Below are 23,323 nucleotides of genomic sequence, written 5' to 3' on the forward strand. Positions count from 1 at the left end.
GGTAATTTTAGGTCATGAGGGTGAAACCCTGATGAGGGGGTCAGGGCCCTGATAAGAAGCACAGAGACATGATCCATCTCACCTCCAAGGGAACACACAGCAAAAAGGCAACGGTCTGTGAGCCAAAGACCAGATCCGCAGCAAGCTGACCCTAGACTCACAACCTCCAGAATGTGAGACACAAATGTTTGCTGTTTAAGGCCCCAGGCCTGTGGTCTTTGTTTAGTTGCCCAGGCCAACTAAGACACCCACCAACTCCACCATCCGCCCCCTTCCCAGGACCCCGTCCAAAAATACACCTTGTTATAATTTTCCTGGACATGCCCACAGGAGACCTTGAGGGCAGCATCTGAGTAAGAGAACTGGCGTGGACAAGATTTTTGTCTCCCCAGAAATCTAGAAGGGTCTGCACTAAATCCCACACGTGCCTTCTGCTGACAGCCTTTGCTGGGCTCAATGCCAGGCGCTAGAAACCCATCAGCGATGTCACAAAGCCTTCCTGGCTTCCCTGAGCACCCACGGCATCTCACGCATGCTCCCCGCTGCCCCAGCCCAGAGCTCTGTAACTCAGCTTCTCGAACCATGCCTGCCACAGGAGCAGGGCCCACATCTTCCCATCATTCCTGACTAAACAACAACCACGCTTAGCATTGCAGTCACTGTTGATAAAAACAGCTCACTTCCTCACTGGATATTCCCGACGACATATGAGGAGTGTGCCTGCGTTGTTTCCCTTCCACTCGTGCAACAAGCTCAGAGAACAGATGTGACTTGTCCGAGGTCACCGAGACAGTGAGACCAGAGCTGGGACTCAGAGCCAGCTCTGGTGGACTCCGAGGCCGGTGCTCTCTGCTCCTCCCCATCCACCTCCCCATAATGATTTATCACCTTCCAGCTCCCACACTAAACACGGGGCTGAGCACAGAGCAGGCCCTCGATAAATATTTGTGGAACTGAACAAAACCTTAACAAATTCTTGTTGCGTGAAACAACTTCTGATACCGAATAGAAACCAAACCGCCTCAGTGATTTCCAATTCAAACATCACCATCCGCTGCAGGCATTCTGATGCACTGAGGTCTTTTGTTTTTTGGAGGGGTTTTGTTTCCTTCAGCAGTGAAAGCTGGCGGTGAGGAGGTACACAGAGTGCCCTGGGGAACAACTATGGCATGGCAATTCGGACGGGAGGTGGAGAAGCATTCTAGAACAAAGGGGTCCTGGTTCTCACAGCACCGCCGAGAGGGAGGGGGGGCAAGGACTCAGGGTCCCACTGAACAGGTGACAAGCCTTAGGCCTCCAGAACCAAGGGACATGCTTGAGCTCACTCAGAGAGGGAGGACCCACACCAACCATCCAGATGCTGAGGGCAAGGTAGGTACAATTCCCCAGCTCCCACCACTTCCAAAGCGACTGGCTCTGAACTCCATGGCCTCATAGGAAGGATAGAGGGCATGGTGCTAGGAAAAACATGTGGCAGACTCCCTTGATCAAAGGACCAAGCTCTGGGTTCTGGCAGAAAGCAAAAAAAACACATAGGCCTTGTCATCCCTGCTCACCTCCTCCCGCAGGCAGATAATCAGAGCACATGGACTGAGTCTCCCAGAGCCACGCAGCTTTGCAGAAGGAAGAGAGGAAAACTGGCAGCCCATATGCCCTCTTGGCAATTGATGACTCGGGCTGGGCCTGGGGTTTTCTGAGGCCCTCAGAGGGCATCCTCTAGGAGTGACTGGAGACCCATTCATGGTAATCTCCTTCGGGAAGTCAGACCCCATCTCTGGGGTGGAAGGCGGTGTGGTAGAGTGTACCCAGTTCCAGAAAGCCCTCTGATCCTTTGAGTTCCTGCATGACCTTGGATAAATTACATCTTTCTGAACCTCAGTTCCCCATTCGTCAAACTGGGTTCCTTCTACCTTCCAGTGCTATCTCTGGGAGTACATACCTATTGCCAGAGATAAAATGGTGATACTTAATAGTATACTTGCTTTATGACTAACTCCCCAGCCCCTGGTCCTGACTCAAGCTGCCCAGGGCCTGTTCTCAGAGCCTGGAGGTCAGTTGCCCTGGCCTGGGACAGCAAAAGGCCAGCCTGGATGACCAAGTGTGGTTGCCCATGGCAACTGAATCAGACTGCATCCAAGGGACAAGGTCAAGCCTTAGCTAAGAAGGGAAGCAAGCCAGTTTCTCAGGAGCAGCATTAAGCATCAACACAGAAGGGAGATAAGGCAGGGGGTCAGGAATAACAGATAGGAGGCTGGTCAGGAAGCTGGCACCAGGGCACTGGAGCCAACAGATCAGGAAGAAGACTGTAAATGAGATCCAGGAAATGGCCACTCAGTGCAAGGCCTGGCAGGCCACAGAACATGGACCAGGCCACCAGGGGTCTGGGTGGCCAGGGACTAGAGGGAGACAGGCCTATGTGGTCACAAGAAGACCCAGCACTGCATTTTCAGCTGGTCATTGAATCCTGGGTCAGCCTGGGAATATTGTGCCCAGAAATTCTGTGTGTCTGCATTTAATTATATCTCATCTTGCTCTTAGGAAAAGAATTCAAAGCATACATAAACCCATAAGGAATTTGTAAGAATAATTAAAATACTTCTCTAAAACATAAATTGGAAATTGATAAGAAAGAAGCAAAACAGAGGAAAGGACATTAAACAAGGCTAGTTCAAAATGAGGATGACAAAGTCCTAAATGTTATTTCCAAGGATTAAAATTATAGCTCTGAGCTGCCTGGTAGCAAGTGCAAAAGGGGAAACCTAGTCAGTTACACAATGTCCATGAAATAAAAAGAAATCTATAAAACCTAATACTTAAAAAACTCATAACTGTCTCTAGCTGTAGAGCAGGGATTTTTCCTAATGGTCTTCATTATAAAAGTCAGAATTGACACAAAGATAAATCTCGTGGCAATGTGTTCTGGGGAGTGAAATCATACAAACAGACAGTTCAATAAGGGCAGTCCTGCAGGAACCAAAATAATGTGCCATGGAAATCATCCTGGCCTGGCCTGGCTTAAGGCCCAGACAGATAAGGCTGGACTATTTTAAGCAAGTAGCATTATTGCCATGACTGTTAATAGCATTGTTGTTAATTAATTTATTTATCTAAAATTTATTGTGCTCCTAATTAGTGCCAGCTTTGTATGGGCCATTGGAGAAGCAGTGGTGAGTAGGACAGACATGAACCTCAGCCTCCTAGGGCTTAAGGTCTTGGAGGGGAAGCTGTCATGAAACAGGTAGCAGCAGACCACCATGTAACAAGGGTCTGACAGGGAGCACAAGGGGAAGACCAAGGAGAGGCCTGGTGCTACAAATCAGGGAAGACTGCCCGGAGGAAGTGAGGCCTGAAGGGGGCCTATGTGGGACAAGCCAACCAGGGAAAGACTAACAGCAGAAGTAGCTGGGGCTGGACCACCCAAAGTCGGCATGCTAAAAAAGCTTTCACAACCCAGAGCTGCCACTGGAAAGGGCTTGAAAAGGGACTTCAGAGTCTAGGCCTGGGTGGGTTGGGTTTTTCATCCAGCCACACAGTCAGGACCCACTTCAGACAAAACCACGAGTAGGGCAAACTGGGAGCAGATCCCCCAGAGCCCTCTCTGGGTCTTTTCAACTCGTGGGTTGTGCTCCCCGCCTCCTTCTCATGGCTCAGCCCAGCTGCCGCAGGCTCAGGGCTATGTGCCCTCCTTAAGTTGATCACAATCAGGGTGGACTTGGCTTGGGCAGTGGGGGGGGTGGGCAGCAGCAAGGAGTCCTGCAGCCAAGCCAAGCCCACCTACGAAAACCAAGTGGGTCATTTCAGAGCTGAAAGGGTCCATCGACTCTAGCTAGCCCCACTGCCTTACCTTATAAACAGGAAAACAGAGACTCAGAAAGTTTGTAAAGGGACTTATCCAAAGACACCCAGACTGTGACTCTAGAAGTCCAGACTCCAGAAGTCCAGGGATAGGAAACCACAGAAATAAGGAGGAGACTTGAGTTGGCCAGGAGCACTAGGGAAGGAGCAGAGAGGAAAGATCTAGAAGAGGCTCACCTGAATAGGAGAAAGAGTCCACATTTCGGGCCATGCGGCCTGGAGTTGCGGTTTTCTCATCGCTTCAGTAAGGTGGATCTGCGCTATGGGGTTATGGGGGGGCAAGAGCATCTTGTAAACTGTAAAGCTCTGTGCACAGGAGTGTGACACAAGAGGCCAAGGAGAGGATGAGTCCACAGATCATAATAATGGACTCTGAGTGCGAGACAGCACTCTGAAAGTAACCCTCGGTTGGAGGTGTTGTCATCTCTGTTGCCCAGACTGAAGAAACTGAGTCCAGCAAACTGTCCAAGACCTCAGAGTGAAGAAGTGGTAGGCACGGATCATGCACAGGAGGCCTTGAGGCAGACACAGATTGGAGGAGCTCATCTCTGAGAAGGGAGCGGGCAGAGGAAGCAGAGCAGATCCCATTCCCAGGAGACTCTGGGCTCCCCAGTCTCGCACCCGCACCCTTCCCTTGGAGCCATGCCTGGCATGGAGAGCATGCACCCGGCCCACTACCCAGGCACTGTGGGGGAGAGATGCTCGAGGCGGGGCCCCTGAGATGACCACGTGGTGTGTCCTGGCCTGTCTACCGCAGCACAGCAAATCACCTCATGGCTTAGTGACATAAAACAGCCTTACCTGGCTTCCAGTTTCTGTGGGCCCAGGGTTCAGACAGAGCATATCAGGGATGGTTTGTCCCTGCTCCACAATATCTGGAGCCTCTGCTAGGAACCCTCCAACAGCTGGGAGGTCAGATGGCGGGGCTCAGCACAGACCAGAGTCCAGACGTGGCCTCCCCACGTGGCACTGGCTTCCTCACAACATGGTGGCCCAGGCTAGCGGTTCTTCTTGCCTCCTACATGGTGCTTCAGGGATCCAAGTGCTAGTATTCCAGCCAACAAAAAGGAAGTTGCCTGGTCTTTACTGACTTAGCATCACTTCTGACATTCTCTGTGGGTGAAGTGGTCACAACCCTGTCCAGATTAAAGGATTGGGAACACTCCATTTCTCAACAGGAAGAGTGTTAAAGTCTTTGAAACCACCACAATTGTCACGGTGACCCAGCAGTCTTTAGGGGAACACAGTGGGGACCCAGCCTCCATGACAGCTTCACAGAGGCCGAAGGAAGTCATGGTCAGTCAGGGCAGATGCAGGACCCAGTGAGGGCCACAGAGGCCTCCTCCAACTGTGCCCTTGACCTCTTGCACCCCACCTTTGACCCAGACTGTCCCCTAGAATGATCAAGTGGTTGAGCCAGGCACTTGCAAAAGCAGGACTTCCATTGTCATCTCTGCTGTGGCAGGATGACCTTGAGTGAGTCGTACGACATCTCTGGGGCTCTGGGCTCCTCTCCTGCATGACAGTGGATGTTTCCTCTCTTCCAGAAGAAAGAACATATGGGAAACGCCGACACCCAGTAGGCTCCTAGAATACTGGTTTCCTTCCAGGGAGAATGGGGTGGGGCGGGGGTGCCACATGCGAGGAGAGGATCTAAGGGCCTGACTCACTGGGTTCTCTCCCAGGGACTTAACCAAAGCAGCATGTCTGCACTTGAAGCTGCACCGGGCACCTCTTGGGCCTGTGGCTCCTGGCTCTAATTACAGCTTTCTGGACATGTTTCCTGTTTGGGAGCTGGCAGGGTACCCTCAGAGGAGCCACAGATAATGAGCAGCTGGCTGTAGGCCTCCATCCGTGAGGGCACTGACCCGGGAGCAGGCCCAAGCAGGCCCACCTAGGCAGGCAGAAGGCCCTCAAAGCCACCTGGTCTCTTTCTCTCTCTCACACATGCGTGCATGCACACACACACACACACACACACAACACATGGAACCACCACCATGGCCACAGGATTTCCCAGTCTCCGCTTGTATAGCTCCAGCAACAGGAACCTCATTACCTCACAGACAGCATGCTCACCCCCAGATAGGACAGGAGGTTAGAAGCAAGTCCCAAATCAGGTTGAAGCCAGCCCTTCAACTAGCATCAATCCTCAGGCCCATAGAGAACAAAGCAATAAAGGACAGAAGAAAGAGGGGAACAGTCTCTGGGGGCAGGAGGAACCAGGTTCAAATCCTGACTCTACCATTTTCAGGTTCTACAAGCTGGCTCAAGTCCCTGTACCTCCTTGAGCCTCAGTTTCTCATCTGTGAAATGGGAATACTCCTACACTCCCCCTCTAGATTAGGGTGGCTTCTCAAGGCTTAGAGGCCAGAGATGCGCTCAGACTAAAGCAAGTGACTCCCTGCAGAACCAGTAGCATGCCTGGAGAACCAAGGAGGCAGAAGACCATCTCCTCAGCCACATGCAGAGCCTCATGGCACGCTAGAGAGGACTAGTAGGGGGCAAACATTCCCATTTCTGCTAGTGCAGCTGAATGGCTACTGACTGAAGAATGAGAGGACGGACCGTTGGGTGGATGGATGGACAACTGAACAGTTTAAACAAGTTTTGAAACAAAAACACTAATTTGAAGAGATATTTGGCCCATGAACCTCAGTGCACTCAGCCTCATTTACTGTAGCCAAGACATGGAAACAACCTAAGTGTCCCTCATTGGATGGACTATTACTCAACTATAAAAAAGAATGAGATCTTTCCATTTGCAGCGACGTGGACAGACCCAGAAGGTAGTATACTAAGTGAAATAAATCAAAGACAAATGCTGTATGATCTCACTTAAATATGGAATCTAAAAAAACAAAACCAAGCTCACAGATACAAAGAACAAACCAGTGGTTGCCAGTGTGGTAGGGGAGGGTGAGGAGGATTAAAAGGTACAAGCTTCCAGCTGTAAAGTAAAGAAGTCCTAGAGGTGTCATATACAGTGCAGTGACTATAGCTAATAATACCGTATTGACATTTAGAAGTTGCTTAGAGAGTAGATCTTAAAAGTTGTCATCACAAGAAAAAAAAAGACTAAAAAATCTGTGATTGTGTATGGTGACAGATGGTACCTAGGCTTATCCTGGTGATCATTTTGTAATATATACAAATATTGAATCATTATGTTGTACCCCTAAAACTAATAGAACACTGTATGTCAGTGATACCTCAATAACAAAAGACAGAAATAAACAAGGCTCAAGGTCTAGCCAGGAAACGCCCATTCCCTTTTAATAACAGCCCTACTGGATGTCATATTTTGGCTAAGAAATTGTATAAGCAGTGATTTCTAAAATTTATGAGCATTGGGAGAGGGCTCGTAGAATGCAGATTCCTGGGGGCCGCCAATAGAGATTTTGACACTGCTGGCCTCGGTGGCAGTGCGGGGTCGGGGGGGGGGGGCGGTGCCTGGAGTCTGCGTTTCTAACCAGCTCTAGGTCGCTGTTGCTGCTGCTCCACTGGCCACACGTTGAGAAGCTCTGGAACCAAGCAGAGCAGCTGACTTACAACACCTATCAGAAAATAGGCCCGTGGCCAAGATGCAGTCATCTGGCCCTGGGGGCTTTGGCAGGCAGGAGAAGGAAGGGGCCCCTCCCAGCCCTGGGATGCCAGGGGAGACATGACCAACCCCACCTCTCGCCTCCCACCTCCTTAAATCTCCTTTCCCGACTCCCACTCTGGGCTCTCTTACGACCTGTGATGGCTTCATTAGGACCAGAAGATCACACCTCCCTGTAGAGATTCAACAGGCACAGAAACCCCAATAAATAGATGAGGTGCTCAGAGGCCACATAGACCCCACGACAGGCCTTTCTGCAGGAGGGGGAAGCCCTGGAAAGAAGGGACTCTAGCCTCCTGGCCTCCCAGACACGCACACACGCACACACACGCATGCCTGCACACACATGCACGTATATACACGTGGGGTAGGGAGGCTTCCTCCCCAGACCCCCTCCTCACTGAGGATCCCGTGGGCTGATGGCCGCCAAGGCAGAGCTCAGGACTCAGCTCAGGCACTAACTGGCTGCGTGGCCTTAAACAAGGCCCTTTCCTTCTCTGGGTATGAGTTCCTCTGCCTGAGGTGATTGGACTTGGCCTTGTCTAAGGAGAGAACTGGTATTACCTGAGCCACCGATGTGTTCGCTTATTAATTCTTTCGTTCAACAGATGTTTATTGAGCAATTCCTGCAAACCCGGATCTGAGCTATGGCACCGAACAAAAGAGGAATGAAGCTCATGTCTCGCGGAGCTGGACCGATTCTTTGTACCAGATGTTCCATTCCTCCCTGTGGCTTCGCTCCAGGCGGCTTGGGAATGGGAGCTGGCCGTCCTTATCCCCTGCCTTACAGACGTGGAAACTAAGGCACAGAGTAGGCGGCAGAGCTGGAGTGCAGACAGTCAGGGGATCCATAAACCATCATGCAGCCCTGAGACCTCTGCCCTACACCCTCTAGCTCTCTGCTGGGGTGGGGGTCGTACCCTCCCCGGGACGCATCACCACCACCCTCTGAAGTCCACCACCCCAGAGGGAAGTGGAAAATCCTAAGGCCATGGGAGATGACTGTTCCCACCCAGCCCCAGATCTGGGGATTTGGGGCTGGGCCGAAGCTTGTACAACTGCCCCCACCCCCAGCCTGGGAGAGCCATTCCTGGCCAGAGGGGCTTCGACCTCTTAGGAACAGTAGGTACCCTGAATCCTCTGGTGTTCTAGAAACACTGGCGGGTCCTTTTCAGTGCCCCCTCCCCCCCATCCCACTCACCATTCACCCCAGAGGCCCATCCGTGACTCACAAGGCAGAGCACGCGCACACGGCGGGCACTAACACAGCACGGCCTCAGGAAAAGGAGGCAAGTTCTGCTTCTGTGCCCTTACCCGCAGTTTTGCAATCCAGAAAGTAGAAGCAGGCTATTTCAACTTCCAACACACAGGAAGCTTAGCGTCGCTATGGAAAATAAACTTTATTCTGAGTTACCATGCAGGGTGCGAGCGAGCACCGTGATCTTTTGAGTGCTTGGGGCCCTAAAGGTCTCAGCCGGCCTTGGCCCCGTGCCCCGCCTTCCCACTTTGAAGATGTGCCCGGTTGTTTCCCACGGCCTGGAAGATTCTCTCTCTCCCCTCTGCCTCTCTAAATACGCCCATCTGTTGTGGTTCCATTCACCTCCTGTGTCCTCAGGAAGCTACCGGAAGCCCCACTGGCTTTCCCAGGTTCCATGGATCCAGCTCCGTCTCCAAGAACCACTGGGCTCTTGAACCTGGTGTCCTGCCTTCGGCCAACTGCTGGGATCATATAGCATCTGTCAGGCTGATGGGGGAGTCCGGCTGACAGCAGTCCCTGCAAGGCCCACATCAGGGACAATCTGAGACACCCGTTCTTCCTGAGGCTCTGCAAAGTTAGAAGGCTTTGTTTGCCCTATATGCTCTCTTTCTTTGGCAAACAAATGTACAGAGAAGTTTTCCAGAGGCATCAACAAATTAAATCCAAAACCAGACATGAGAACCCAGCTGTCTTCTCTTAGGTGAGTCATTAAAGAGATCTGCAAAAATGTGAAGTGATTTTTTTTCTTTCATTTTAGAAAAATAGTTATTTTTCATGAAAATGTATTATGTTCATATGCCGTGGTTTGTTCTCATTCTTCAAGAATATTTTATGATTTCTCGGCTTTAATTTCTAATATGGTAAGTATCAGTAGGTATAACCACATAAACAAAAGCCCTTTCAAGTCTCCAATAATTTTTAATAGTGTAATAGGGCCCCGAGGCCAAGTTTGAGAACTGCAGGTTGAAGAGAAATGACCCCTTCCCCGCAGCTGAACAGACAAGGGGTGGGGTCTGACCATCAGGGAGCAGAGCCAAAGGCAGATGGAGGCAGGGGACGGGACGGGGGACGGGACAGGGGCCGAGAGAGGACCGGGGCCGCAGACCCTGAATTGGAAAGTAGGAAGAAAATGGGGCAGGGGAGAGCCAGAAAGGGAATCCAGAGAGAATCTGAGAGGAGAGTCAGTGGGATGGCAGCCGCGTCTATGAAGAGCAGGGGCTACGGTCCAGAATGGCTATGCAGAGGGGAAGAAGAGAACTCGGGTGTTTACCTGGAACCAAAAGTAAGAAGCACAGAGATAAGAAGGAAACCCACTGGGGGGAGGCTGAGCTGCAGCTCCCGGGACTTCTGGATGCTGGGTAGAGGCAGGGAGGGCTCCTGCTCCCAGCCCTCACAGCACATCCCACAGTCCTGCCCTGCCTGTGGCGCAAGGGCTGGCTCCCCCAGGTGCCTGCAAGGTTCCCCTTCTCACTCAGCCCTCCCTTACTTAAGGTCAGCTGAGTACCTCTGGTCTCTGCCGTCCTCCGAGCTCAACCAAAATAGCCGAGTTCTGTTACAGCTCCGGGACCCTGAGGATCCCCTGGCTGTCAACATGGAGACGCAGCCAGCTCACGGAGCAGGGGAGGGCTCCAGGGAGCCGATGACAGAACATATGCAGAGGGCCTGGCACGTGCTAGACACTCAACAGGTGCAGCTAATATTAGTCTGCTAGCTCCTGCCTCGACGGCCACCGTTATTATTAGTGGTTGTATTAATATCCCAGCAGGAAATGGTCTTCAAGGTCACAGAGCTCCCAGTGTGACTGAGGGACACACAAGAAAGTCAGGAACAGTCAGAGGCGGACCCAGAGTCAGAACCCACGTCGGGGTCCCGGGGAGATGGTAAGCTCCCTGGGGGCCAGAGGCCCGCCAGCCCCGTGCATACTCACATCACCACCCCTTCCCTCTCTCAACAGTTACTTTTGGGACACGTCTCGTGGACCAGGCGCTATGCCAGCTGTTGTCTGCCCACAGCAGGGCTTGGCCCCAAATTGGTTCAATCAATGTTTGTGGATCGATCTTTGTCCTCTCCCATCTGGCTGGCCACCGAGAATCTAGGGCAGGCGCGGAGCCCCATGAGCCATCTCCCCGATCACCCATCACAAAAACACAGCTGTTCCCCTGAGCAGCTCTTGTACCTGCCACCCACCCAGGGGGCCCTGCCTCCTCATTCCCTTAGCCAGGGAGGAAACAAGACTCAGAGAGGTTTAGTGCCTGTCTCAAGACACATAGCCACAACTGGGAAGGCCAGTGCTGGGAACACAGGCCTCTCAATACAGGTTCTGGACTCCAGAGCGTGACTGGAGATGGCCACAGAGGGCCCGGGCAAATAAACCTGGGCCAGGACATGCCTGAGAGTAGGGAACAGAGAGCATCGTCTTAGGAGTCTTTGCGGGAGTGGGGAGGGTGTGGAAGGGGAATGTCTGCTGGTGCGGCAGCCCAGAAACTGAGCTCCGACAACAGTCACTTCTCCCTCCCTCTGTTCCACCGAGCAACTCCAAACGCAATTTCACGTTCAGGTAGTAGGCATCTGTGCCCACGGAAGCCTGTCTGTCCCAGCTAGATGCGAGGTTCCCTGAAGGCAAGCCCACTGTGCCTTGCTCACGGTCACACCGAGGGCCAGCAGGAGCTGGGCACGGTAGCTCTGCTGAGCATAGGCCTGCAGAGCCTGAAGTGATGGGGAACCAGAGCCCTGTACCCAGAAGAGTCCCCGCTCCTGCTCCACCCTGGTTTCCAGGTTCGCTTTGGCTGTTGTGACCCAATGGACAGAGGGGAGCAGAAAGGAGAGCCTGGAGTGGATGACCACCCTACAGCTGAAGTATTAGCAAGACCCAGGCAGGGGGGTTCAGGGCCCCACCCCGAAGCCGTCGCTCTGCTGGCAGCTGAGGCTGAGCTCCCGGGTGCAGGGACACCCCACCCCCGGACACCCTGCCATGGGGCCAAGGCCAAAAGGCTGATCTTTGGCCCCCAACTTGAGTCTGTAGCTGATCTGGGCCAGCTTGGCAGAGAGCGGGATCTTGGGGCAGAACTTCCTCTCGAGGCCATAGGAAGGAGCGCTGCTGCTGGGGCCCAGCCTGGTGAGCTCGTGGGAGAAAGGACGCGGGGCCAGCACCATCCAGGGACAGCTCCTCTTGCAGATCCCTGAACAGGCTACACAGGGAAGAAAGTGCCCTTGGGGCGGGGGTGGGGTGTAGAGAGCTGCCCTTGGTCAGCACCCAGGAGGCCTGAGTCGTGGTCCAGAGATGCCTCTGGCTCCCTGGGTGTCCTCAGCCAAGGTGGTAACCCACCGTGTCTGAAGTCCCTGAGGGGGCTCTGTCATCAGATGACGTGTGCCCCCCCCAACACCTGCATACACACGTGCACACACATACACAGCCACTTGTGCCCAGCATGGGCTCCAAAAAGCGCCCCTGGCCTGCCGCGGAGGGGATGGCGAAGCAGCCTAGGCAGCAGGCCCACAGCAGGGCCCCAAACAAAGGCGGTGGATTGGGGGGGGGGGGTTGGCAGCGTGAGGAATGGGGGAGGGCGGCTCAGACTGGGGAGGGATGTGGCTCCGAGCCTAACAGGCCACCAGCAGCCGCAGCATCTGCTTTTTCTCACCTCTAAAGGGAATCGATTTGTCTCTGACTGATTTCCCTGACGTCTAGTTTTCTTCTCCGCCCGGCTGTCAGCCCAGCCACTGTGCGGGGGAAGCGGGGGAAGAGCCCTGGCCGCCTGCCTGCCTGCCTCCCCCCACCTGCCCCCCCACCTGCCCAGAAAGCCTCTCCCCGCCTCACACCACCACCCCCCGCACTCTCACACCACACGCCACACTCACACTCACATGCCCAACAAAGAAACCCACACCCACACCACAGCCAGCCTCCCGGACACCCACACTCCCACCCGGACAGGCGGACCTGCCACACACAATCCAAACGCTCCCACCCAGACTGACACAAACACACACGCCCCCACCCAGACGAGGCACACACAGCCACACACACATTCCCAGGCACCCCCAGGGCACTACCCACAACCTATACAAATAGTCTCACACACACCCCCACACACATACATATGGCATTGCCACAGTCAGACACCAAAATGGACATCTACGCACACACCCAGAGCTACTCCCAGACAGCAGAGACCCACGCACACACCCTCATACACCCCCCATTTCCATGGCCACGCAGCCTACATCACCACACACACACACACACTCACACTCTCTGACACCCACCAACGCTCCCACGCCCCACACGGACACGCCACAGTCACATTCCCCGACACCCATAGGCACACACATCCCCACACACCCACACGCACCCACACACCATACCCACACTCACACCACTGTCCCCTGCCTCGGCCCCACCACCCTGCCAAGCCTCCCTGGACCGGGACTCCTCAGGGTTTCTGGAACCCTGGGTTCACTGATGTCGCCCTCATGCTGCTACCACTGGCACTTGGCAATGACTGGGCAGGGGAAAAGCTTGGGTAGGGGAGGCAGGAGGCGGCCAGGAGCAGGCTGAGGGCGGGGCTGGCAAACCTCGGGGCAGCCCAGGGATGAGGAGCTGGATCCCGGCAGAGTGTGAGTGATCCGGAGTAGGGGGCTGTCAGGGGTGGGGTGGGGGTAAAACCCTCAAGGTTACCAGAATCAGCCCGGGTTTTCCTGATCACAAGCACGCCAGCGGGGGCTTCCCGGCAACATAGGCCCCTGGCTGATCAATGACCCTGCTGGCGGGAACCACAACAATAAAGATACAAACTGACGTTTTCCCAAAACATCTTCACTGCCATGAAAGCATTTGACTGCATCTTGCAAAACCCACTGGGGCTGACATTATTCTTTTCTCCTGGGTGAGGACACTGAGGTCTAGATCAGGAAAGGGACTCCCCCAGGGTCCCACACGCTTCGTGAATTTAGACTTCTGACTCAAATCCAGGTCTCCTGATTGTGGAGCCAAAAATTCAGACCAAGCCAACCAAATCCAGAAAACAAGCCACCTGTCCTCAGAAACCCCATAAGGCCAGTCTGTCGCGGCACCACTTTCCAACTTGGAGAACCCAGAAGGAGCCCCAGCAGGCATGGGCCCCAGCAGGACGTGCATGTGGAGGATATGTGTGTACACACGTGTGCGTATGGAAGGTATGTGAAGGTGTGTGTGATTGTCAAGGCATGTGATTGTCAAGAGGTAAGCAGGGCATGTGGGAGCGTGTGGAAGCTCTCTGAGCAGATGTTAGGAGAGGGTGTGTCTGTGTCTAGTAGGACGTGTGTGGCTGTTGGGTGTGGGAAGTCAGGGGGGCAGGGGGAACTTGCTATGGGAAGACCCAGGCATGGCTTGGGTTCACATACATGAGAGGTGTAGGAGGGCCTCGTGAGCCTGTGGGGCTGTGTGTATGCATGAGAAAGGCGATGGGTGTGCCCATAGATTTACACTCAGGATGAAAGTGTGGATGTGCACACCCGTTGTGCTGTGTGCCCACCATGGTGTCCATCCAGACCGCGGCTGGCCTCCACTCGTGCCCCCTGTGTGTGTCCTGGTCCCCTGCCCCTCCCCTGGGCTTTATATGGCCAGGAAGTTCTGTTCTCAGTGCACACAGCAGATAATTGATTAATAGAACTGGTTCTTGCTTCTTCAAGGTCTGGCCAGAGATAAGCAGGGGCGGGAGTATGAGCAAAGAGTGGGTGCTGAGGATTCAGGAACCACGGACACCTCCGTTCCCAGCACAAGCCTCCTCCCTCTGCTCTCAGTGATCCACCCACTCACCATGGTAGCCCACATAGTTCAAAGCTACCCTAGAGGGAAGGAGGGAGCCCAACTGCCCTGGGTCCTGGCACAGAAGCAAAGCCAAGGGATGCTTGCTGATCGAGCTAACTCCCAACTGAACATTCATTCGTTCAGGCATCCCTCGTTCCAACACCTGGCCTAGGGCCTCCTGGGTACTAGGCTGGGGTAACTCCTGGGGCTGTAGAAGCCGATCAGACATACACCCTGCCTTGGGACCATCATGGTCTCTACAGCCTCTGAGGGCCCACTCCAGGACAACTAGGCAGATAGGAAGACAGTCCCATCAACCCCAAAGGCTTGGTCACATAAGAAGAAGCCACAGAGATCAGGCGAACAGTTATTTTGGGCCAGGGGGGTCTCTGGCTGACGTCAGCAGGGAAGGCATACTTGAGAACGGATAAGCGTGGCATGCCTGGGGACGGCACTGATAGGAATGCCACCACCCACCACTCAGTTCCTGTTACGTACTCGACACTGCACTGCCAAGCACTTGAGAGTGACAGTCACTCCGCCTGGTCCAAAGCCCTGGTAGGTAAGTACGCCTATTATCTAAGTGAAGGACGTCATCATCCGGGTGACTTGAGACAAATGAGGGAGGTGCCAGATGGACTTTAGAAAGATCCAGCCCCTACCCTAGCATATGCAAGAGAAATATGTCACCATTGTCAACGGAGAGCACACAGGCTCTTGCTAGGCTCCTTCTAGGGCACCACAAAATTCTCTCAGACCAGATCCCCGGGATGGCTGGGGCTTTCAGGGATGAGGGCAAGAGGACCGAATTGCTGATGGGCATGGGGGGCAGGTGCCTACTCTTAACTCGGGTAAAACAGGGCAAACTCAAGGACCTTGAAGTCGGGGCAAGGGTCCAGAGCCTCTAGAGTCCAGCCACGACTGGGCTCCACAGTCCTCCCTTCAAAGAGCAGCAAGGAGCAGCTGGCCCCTGGGCAAGGTGCTGCCTCCATGACCATGACCATGGCCTCTCTCCACATGGCCCACTCCAGACCGATGAGCTGGAAAACTACCAAAGGCCAGGGCCAGAGGGGCCTCATCTTACCAAAGGAGAAACCGAAGCCAGTGAGAGCACACAGCAGACTGGTTTCTGGTCGCACAGCTGGTCTGCAACAGGGCTGGGGTTTGAGTTCAAGTCTAATGCTTGGCTATTCTATTCTATTCTATTATAATAATGTTTTATTATATAGAGTGTGGGGCTCAAGCCAGTCAATGAGGGATGTCATTGAATTTTCCTCCCCTCTTTCTTCCACCTCTTTTCCTGCTGCCTCTTCCTCCTTCTTTTTCTTCTTCCTTGTACCATCTCTTGCTTAAGTGAAAAGTGGTTCCAGATCAGAAAAATCAGAAGCCTTGCTCCCCGTGTGTGGTAGCCAGAACACTACCCCACATCTTAGTCCCCAGAAGCGAGGAGAATATGAGGTTATCCAGAGTGGGGAGTGAAGGCCACAGATGGAACTGAGGTTGTGAGTCAGCTAACCTGGAGAACGGGGGATGCTGCGGGCCGCTGCAGGTGGGCCTGATGGGGTCCCGAGCGAGGAAGGGCGCGCATAATGGAAGCGGGAGGCAGAAGAGAGAGGCGGGGCAGTGGCAGCCAGAGGGGGACCCAGCAGGTCATTACTGGCTTTGCAGTCAAATGCTCTACCACTGAGCTATACCCCCTATTACTGGCTTTGAAGAGGGAGGAAAGGGGCTGTGAGTCCAGGAAAGCAGGCGACCTCTAGAAGCTGGAAAAGCAAAGAATTGGATTCTCCCCTAGAATCTCCAAAGGGAATGCAGTCCCTCTAACACATGAATGCTAGCCCAGTGAGACCCATTTTGGGAATTCTGACCTCCATAACAATAAGATAATAGATCTGGGTCACTAGCCATGACTCTTGTGGTCATTTGTTACAGCAGCAATAGGAACTAATCCACTGTTCCATACCCCCTCCAGGTGCGTTCCTTTGGTGACAGGGAACTCTCTTCAGTCTCAGTCAGCTCTCACCATTACTAAACCCCCCCTCATGGGATCCAAACTCTTCCCCTGGGATGGCTTTCCAATGTGCCAGCTCAGTCCCCCTGGGCCCCCCAAAACAAGCCACTCTCTGCCTTTCTGACGTCTGAAGGTAGTGATGGTGGGATGAATCCTCCTCTGTTCTTTCCTTCTCTTTGCCCAGCATTCCTGAATTCTGCTCTGCTGACCCCACCAGAAAGTCCTCTCAGTGGAATCTTATTCCCTGCTCCTAGCTTTCTTCTGGATTCTAGGGCTCACTCTTGCCCAGGCCAAAGTTCTCAGGAGCATAGACTCAGCCTGCCTACCAAGGAGGCACTGAGGTAAGGTGGAGGTCGTGGTCTCTGCTGACTGTTTGCCTTGGGCAAACCCATACCTTCTCTGGATCTCTGGTGTCCCATCTTCCCAGTGGGATGAAACCCCACGAGCTCCACGGAGGGTCTTGGGGTGAGGGGGGTCTTACCTGCCGTTGGTTCCTTTGCCAACAGGTTCCTTTACCTGCCTTCTCTCCATGTTGCTTGTCATTAATAGGGGAGGAGAGGAGCAAGGAAGGGAGGGGAAGAGAAGGGAAGGAGAGGAAAGGGGAGGGGAAGGGAAGGGGAAGGAGAGAGGACAGGAGAGGAAAAGAAGGAGAAGGGAGACATACATCCCTACAGAATTGGTATTCGAATGTTTTATTATCTGCTCTGGCTCGGGTAGCACCTTAGTTAATGGTGTGTCAGATGATGGTACAAATTTATAGCTGAAGGTTTACATCACAGACAGCTGGAATGAATGACAATAAATTAATTTAAAGTGCTACCAAAGTGTTCCCCAAAGTATATGTGCTTATGAGCTCTGGGCTAATAATTTATAAATGCATGCCTTTTATAATCCCGGTCTTAAGGCTTGAAAGCAGCTAGTTAAAAAGCAGTCACATGACATAAATTACTTTTATTAATATCACAAGTGCATGATTAGGGTGGCGGAAATGGTGGTCACCCGCCCATGGTTTCAGCAGCCAAGACCCCTTCCTTCCTTCCTCCTTGGCCTCTCATTCTGAGGGGTTCGGACTTCACAGTCCCAGCCTTCATCCCTTCCTCAACCCCCTCTAGCTTGCCAGGGCCTGAGCTGATGCCCCCAATCCCTCATCCCCTCTCCTGGGTTGCAAAGACCTCCATGTCCATTATGGGTTCCCTCTTCCAAGGAGTTGTGACATCTACATGTTCCTCAGATAGAAGAGCAAATATCTTTTATGTGCAGACAATCACCCCATTCACACAGACTCAGAGACAGAGTTCACTGAGCTCCTGGGGCTTCACCCATAAGGTGGACATCACAACACTGACTGCAACTGACCTCCTAGAGCCATTGAGAGAATTGGTAAAGGCCACAGGTTAGCCTCAACAATACATATCACTCTTGAGAGGCTCCCTCCACTACCTAGCCCACAAAGAAAAGGGAAAGTCCGAAGTGAGTGATGTAAGCCAAAACTTGGTAGTTGGTTGACCTAGTCTGACCTTCTTGACAAAGTGTAAGATGACCCTACCCTCCTAGACATCCATCCCAAGCCCTCTTTTCTCTAAAGCCAATCCCACAATATATGCCATGGGTCCCAAGCCCTACTATTTTCTGGATGGATTCATCAATTTTCTTTTATACACTCACCTCCTATATTACATGAAAGATTGTCCAGATTCTTAGCAGCTCTTCTCATCGAGAGATGGAGTCTCTTGCTCTACCCCTTCAGCTGGGAATGGCCTGTCACTTGCTTGACCTATAGAATGTGGCGGGAGTGAAACCAGGTCCCTTCCAAGACTGGATCTTAACATATGGGCAGCTTCTGGTTTGGAGCACTTGCAATACTCTTTCTTGAAATCCAGCTGCTCTACTGTGAAAAGCCCAGTCAGGGTGGGAAGGCCACCTGGAGAAGAATCGAGATGTTCCAGTTGGCAGCCCTAGCCAATGGCCAGCACCAGCTGCTGACCGTGTGAGTGAGCCATCTTGGTGTTCTAGTCAAACCTACAGGTGACCACAGCCCCAGGTAAGCCAGTTGAGCCAGGCCAGTCCAAGAATTGTGAGAGGCTATAGCGGGTTGTGGTTTTAGGGCATTAGGTTTATGGTGGTTTGTTGCTCAGCAATAGATAACCAGACACACCTCTCTATTGCTGCCTCATCTCAGTACTTAATGTACAAAAGCTTCACTCATCTAAAATCCTCCCCTGATCCCACGTGCCTCACCATCCCCACCCAGGCCCCCCACGCACGACCGAGCTTCAGGACAGAGAAGAGCATCTAAACTGAATCCCCTTTCACCAGCTCCTCACCAGCCAGTGCTCTGCCCTTTGCTGCCCGCCTTCCTCCAAGGGGGACACCTCTAAAGTCAACAGGGGATGGCTGTGCTTGGCCCTGCAGTGGGGTTGGCTTGAGCCCTGAGCGGCATGCCTCCCCTTTCGTTACCCTCTCCATGGGCTCCTCAGCACGCTGCTTGGTCTGCACCTTCTTCTCCACGACATTTCCTTCCATGTCACTTGTACCGCTCGTACCCTCCTCTTCAAGTCCTGGTGTACCAAGGGTCTCTGTCTTGGGCCCTCAGCCCTCCATGCTCTTTGCTAATTCACTCTCTCCTCCATAACCGTATCTTATGACTCCATGTGTCCAGCCCAGACTCTCTCCACAGGCCCGAATACCCCACTGCCAGCTGGATTTCCCAGATGTGCAGATGCTCTTACTCAGCAAATCCCACATTGGTGCATCATCTCCCTACTACTGCCCACTCCTGCCTCATTCCTCTTCTAGGCATAGACACTACCATCTGGTCAGTTGCCCAGGTCCTAAATCTGGGATCTAGACTTATTTCATTCTACTGCCTCCCCGCATGAAATCAGTCAACAGATCCTGGCAAGTCTGTCTCTAAGTCAGTCTCTTCTTCCCATTACCCTCATCCAGGTCACTGCCATCCCTTCCCTGGGACACTTACCACACTACCACCCAATTCTTTCTCTTCTCTACAGTAGAACTATAGATCATAATGATATCACTCTGCAAATAGAAAGCCAAACCCATCGATGGGACTTACGGACCCTCCTCACCTGTCCTAGGACCACCTCCTCAGCCCCAAATCCAACCAGTCCCCATATTTACACTGGGCTCCTTCCTCTGAAATGTGGGGGGCTCACACAGGGGACTTCACACTGCTGTTCCTCTACCAAGCACACCCTTCCCTCCTCCATCGTCTGGCAAATATGCTCCTACAGCCCTTGACTCCCTGCTCAACAGGCAATCTCCGTCTCCCTCTCCCTCTGCCTCTCCCCACCTCTTCTTCTCTCTTTCAAATAAATAAATAAATAAAATCTTTTTAAAAATAAAGTTCTTGGCATCATTTCTGTCACATTCTATTCATTTGAAGCAAGTTGCTATAGCCAGCCCATATTGAAGGGGAAGGGAATAGAATCCGTATTTTCACGGGAAGAGGACATGATTTAAACTCATCATAGGTACTATCATTGGACCGCCAGGAAATGCTATGTCCACCAGGCCCAGCGACTACATGCACTCACATTCACAGTGTCTACAGGCAGTGGAGCACCACGGACACCTGGATGGCCCAAAGACAGCTTTTTTCATTGTAAGATCATTATTATAATAACATTAAAAGAGTATTTTGGAAAAAAGGAAAATCACTCCTAATTGCTACTTATTCTCTGAGTGACCCTAAGTCATTTACCCTCTGTGCATCAGTTTCCTGATCTGTACAATAGGCATAATTATAGTCCCTACCACATAGTGTTATTGTGAAGATTAAATGAGATCATTGTGTCAAGTGCTTAGAGAAACACGGCATATGGCAATTCCTAATAACACATAGTTTTTCATGCTGGCTAGAGGAGTAAACGAAATGATCTATGGAAAGAGCTTATAGCAGCTCCTGCCTGGCACATGAAAATAAATCAGTTACATGTTATTGCTATTATAGTTATCATCATAATTAGCCATAACCTCCTCAAGACTTCCAGGATAACGTACAAATTCCTAGGCTGCCATTCAAGGTCCTTTGCAAATACATCCCTGCCCATTCCCCTGCTCACCTATAACTTTCCCTACATACACACCACAGATACCATCCCTGCACCTGCTCCAAGCTCACAGCTTCCCCCTATGCAGCCCCTTCTCCTAAGATGTCCTCCTCTACACCTCTTCCTGGTGAACTTCCACTCACCATGAACATTGGCTTGGGAGTCCGTGATGTCCACTTCTAGCCATAACAGAGTAGCCGGTAATCCAATGAGCCTTACCACCATTTAAAAAAAAAAAAAAAAAGGAAAGAACAGGAAAATTGAACAAACTAAGAAACACCTATTTTCACATAGAAGCACAGGTCAGTAACTCCTGAGAGAAGGGAAACTGAAAATGTAAGCTTCGTGATTATCTTGCTTTTCTAGCTGGAAATATGTTCCAGATCACTGAACAAAGAAAGAGAATCCAAGAGGAGCACAGCGTCTCATTGAGCTGATGAGTCAGAGATTGGAGCACAGGAGCAGGAAGGCCTTGGCTGCTGGAAGTTGTGGGCAAAGTACCAGAGAGGAGGGAGCTAAGTGGAGAAAGCTCTACAAATCTGCATAGTCTTACAATGAATTATAAGCTGTGTGTGTCTAGGGTGAAACTTGATAGGGCCAGGCAAAGACCAACTATCAGAGAAAAGATTACTACCAGGGAGCTGTGAGTTTCACAACTAGCAGAGTTCGTACAGATCTGGGAGACTTTGAGTTCCAACCAGTCAGAGCAGAGCGGCTTTATTGATTGACTTAACAAAGCTTGAAAATGAGCCTCAAAAGGAGCAACTTGATCTGCAAGTAAACTAATTGCCCGTCAAAACCATATCTTTATTACTCTTTGATGTAGATCACAAACTCCAAATACTCTGCAAGGAAAGATCACGATGTTCAGAGTCAAAACAAAAACTACTAGACATTTAAAGAAAGCAGGAAAACATAACCTACAACAAGGAGGAAAAAAATTCAATAGAAACAGAGCTAGAAGCAGAAATACTGGAATTAGCAAACTAAGACATTAACATAGTTATTATTAAAATACTCGAGCGTTTAAAATATATATAATGAAAATACAAATGGAAATACACACATACAGAAGGAAACAACAGAACTTCGGGAACTGAAAAACATGATCTGTGAAAGGAAAATTTCACAGGAATGAATTAATAGCAGATAAGACATGACAGGTGAAATGACCCACAAAGTTGAAGATAGGGCAACCAAAATCACAAGGGAAATTAAAAAATATTTTGAACTGAAAGAAAAGATATAAACACAATATATCAACATTTGCTTTATGCAGACAAAAGGTGCTCAAAGGACATGTATAGCTTTAAATGCTTATATTAGATACAATGATACTTTGAAAACATTTGTGCAGAGAAGCCTTAACCGAGTCAGCTTAAGACTGCTCTCCTTAGGAGCACCTGGGGGGCTTAGTGGGTTAAAGCTTCTGCCTTCAGCTCAGGTCATGATCCCAGTGTCCTGGGATCAAGCCCCACATCAGGCTCTCTGCTCGGTGGGGAGCCTGCTTCCTCCTCTGTCTCTCTCTCTCTGCCTGCCTCTCTGTCTACTTGTGATCTCTGTCAAATAAATAAATAAAATATTTTTAAAAAAAGACTGCTCTCCTTAGAAAAGGGCCTGTTTATAAGGTGGACCTCCATCTGGCATCTGGGAACTTACATTTCAGGGGAGTTTTCATCATTCCTTGATAGAAGGGGCTTGCTGATCAGCTGTATGAGTCAATAATATAGTTTATGCTGAGCACTACTTTCTTTCTGGTGTTCTGGAACATTAGTATGTGCCAGGCAAAAAGTGTCTATGTGGTGCACCCCCAACACCTGGTACACAACATTTCACACGTGTTGTCACAACTCATTGTCATAACCTGCATAACTCAAGAGTTTTAGAAGCTTGTGCCTGGTTGTCTTCAAATGTCACATCATCTGCCTTTTCCCTTTGCAGTTATGCTTTGTATCTTTTGTTATAATAAATCTTAGCAAGGAATATCACTTATATGTTGAGACCTGTAATTTCTCCTAGAAAATCATTGAAACCGAGGATGGTCTTGGGGAGCCCCATCACATCATTGATCACCTAAGGAAGTTTTTACAAAGAAGACTAAATTTAAACCAAAGTAAATAGAAAGAAGGAAATAATACAGAGCAAAAGTCAATGAGCTAGATAACAGACATACACTAAAGAAACTCAATGAAACCAATAGCTTATGTTTTTGAAAAAATTAATAAAAATCAGTGAGACTCTAGCTTGAAGATTAAGAAAAAAGAAATAAAACATAAGTTATCAATATCAGGAATTGAAGTGGGTTCATCACTACAGATCTTACAGATGTTAAAAAGATAAAAGAATATTATGAGCAACTTTAAGATTATAACTTTGGTGACTTAAATGAGGAAATTCCTTAAAAAACACAAATTACCAAAACTGACACAAGAAGCAGAAAGCAAATAGTCCCATAACTATCACAGAAATTTAATTCATAAAACCTTCCCACCAAGGAAATTCTAAGCCTCATGGCTTCATAGAGAATTGTATCAAACATTTAAATAAGAAATAATACAAATCATAAACTCTTTCAAAATAAGAGGATGGAATGCTTTCCAACTTTTTCATAAGCTTGCATTACTAAGATATCAACACCAAACAAAACTATCACAAGAAAACTACAAACCAGGGCACCTGGGTGGCTCAGTGGGTTAAGCCTCTGCCTTCGGCTGAGGTCATGATCTCAGGGTCCTGG

At 50.9% G+C, this 23,323-nt stretch overlaps 1 long non-coding RNA gene across 1 annotated transcript in view; it reads right to left on the minus strand.

The window, feature by feature from the left end:
* LOC309857390 overlaps nt 1-21,057 on the minus strand; it is a 41,009-nt gene extending 19,952 nt beyond the window's left edge. The window contains exon 1 of the long non-coding RNA XR_014307678.1: nt 20,730-21,057. This is a non-coding gene — a long non-coding RNA (uncharacterized lncRNA). The remainder of the gene's footprint in view (nt 1-20,729) is intronic.
* Nucleotides 21,058-23,323: the final 2,266 nt, after the last annotated feature.

The sequence above is a fragment of the Mustela nivalis genome (assembly GCF_964662115.1).
Source record: "Mustela nivalis genome assembly, chromosome: 2".
NCBI classification, from domain to species: Eukaryota; Metazoa; Chordata; class Mammalia; order Carnivora; family Mustelidae; genus Mustela; species Mustela nivalis.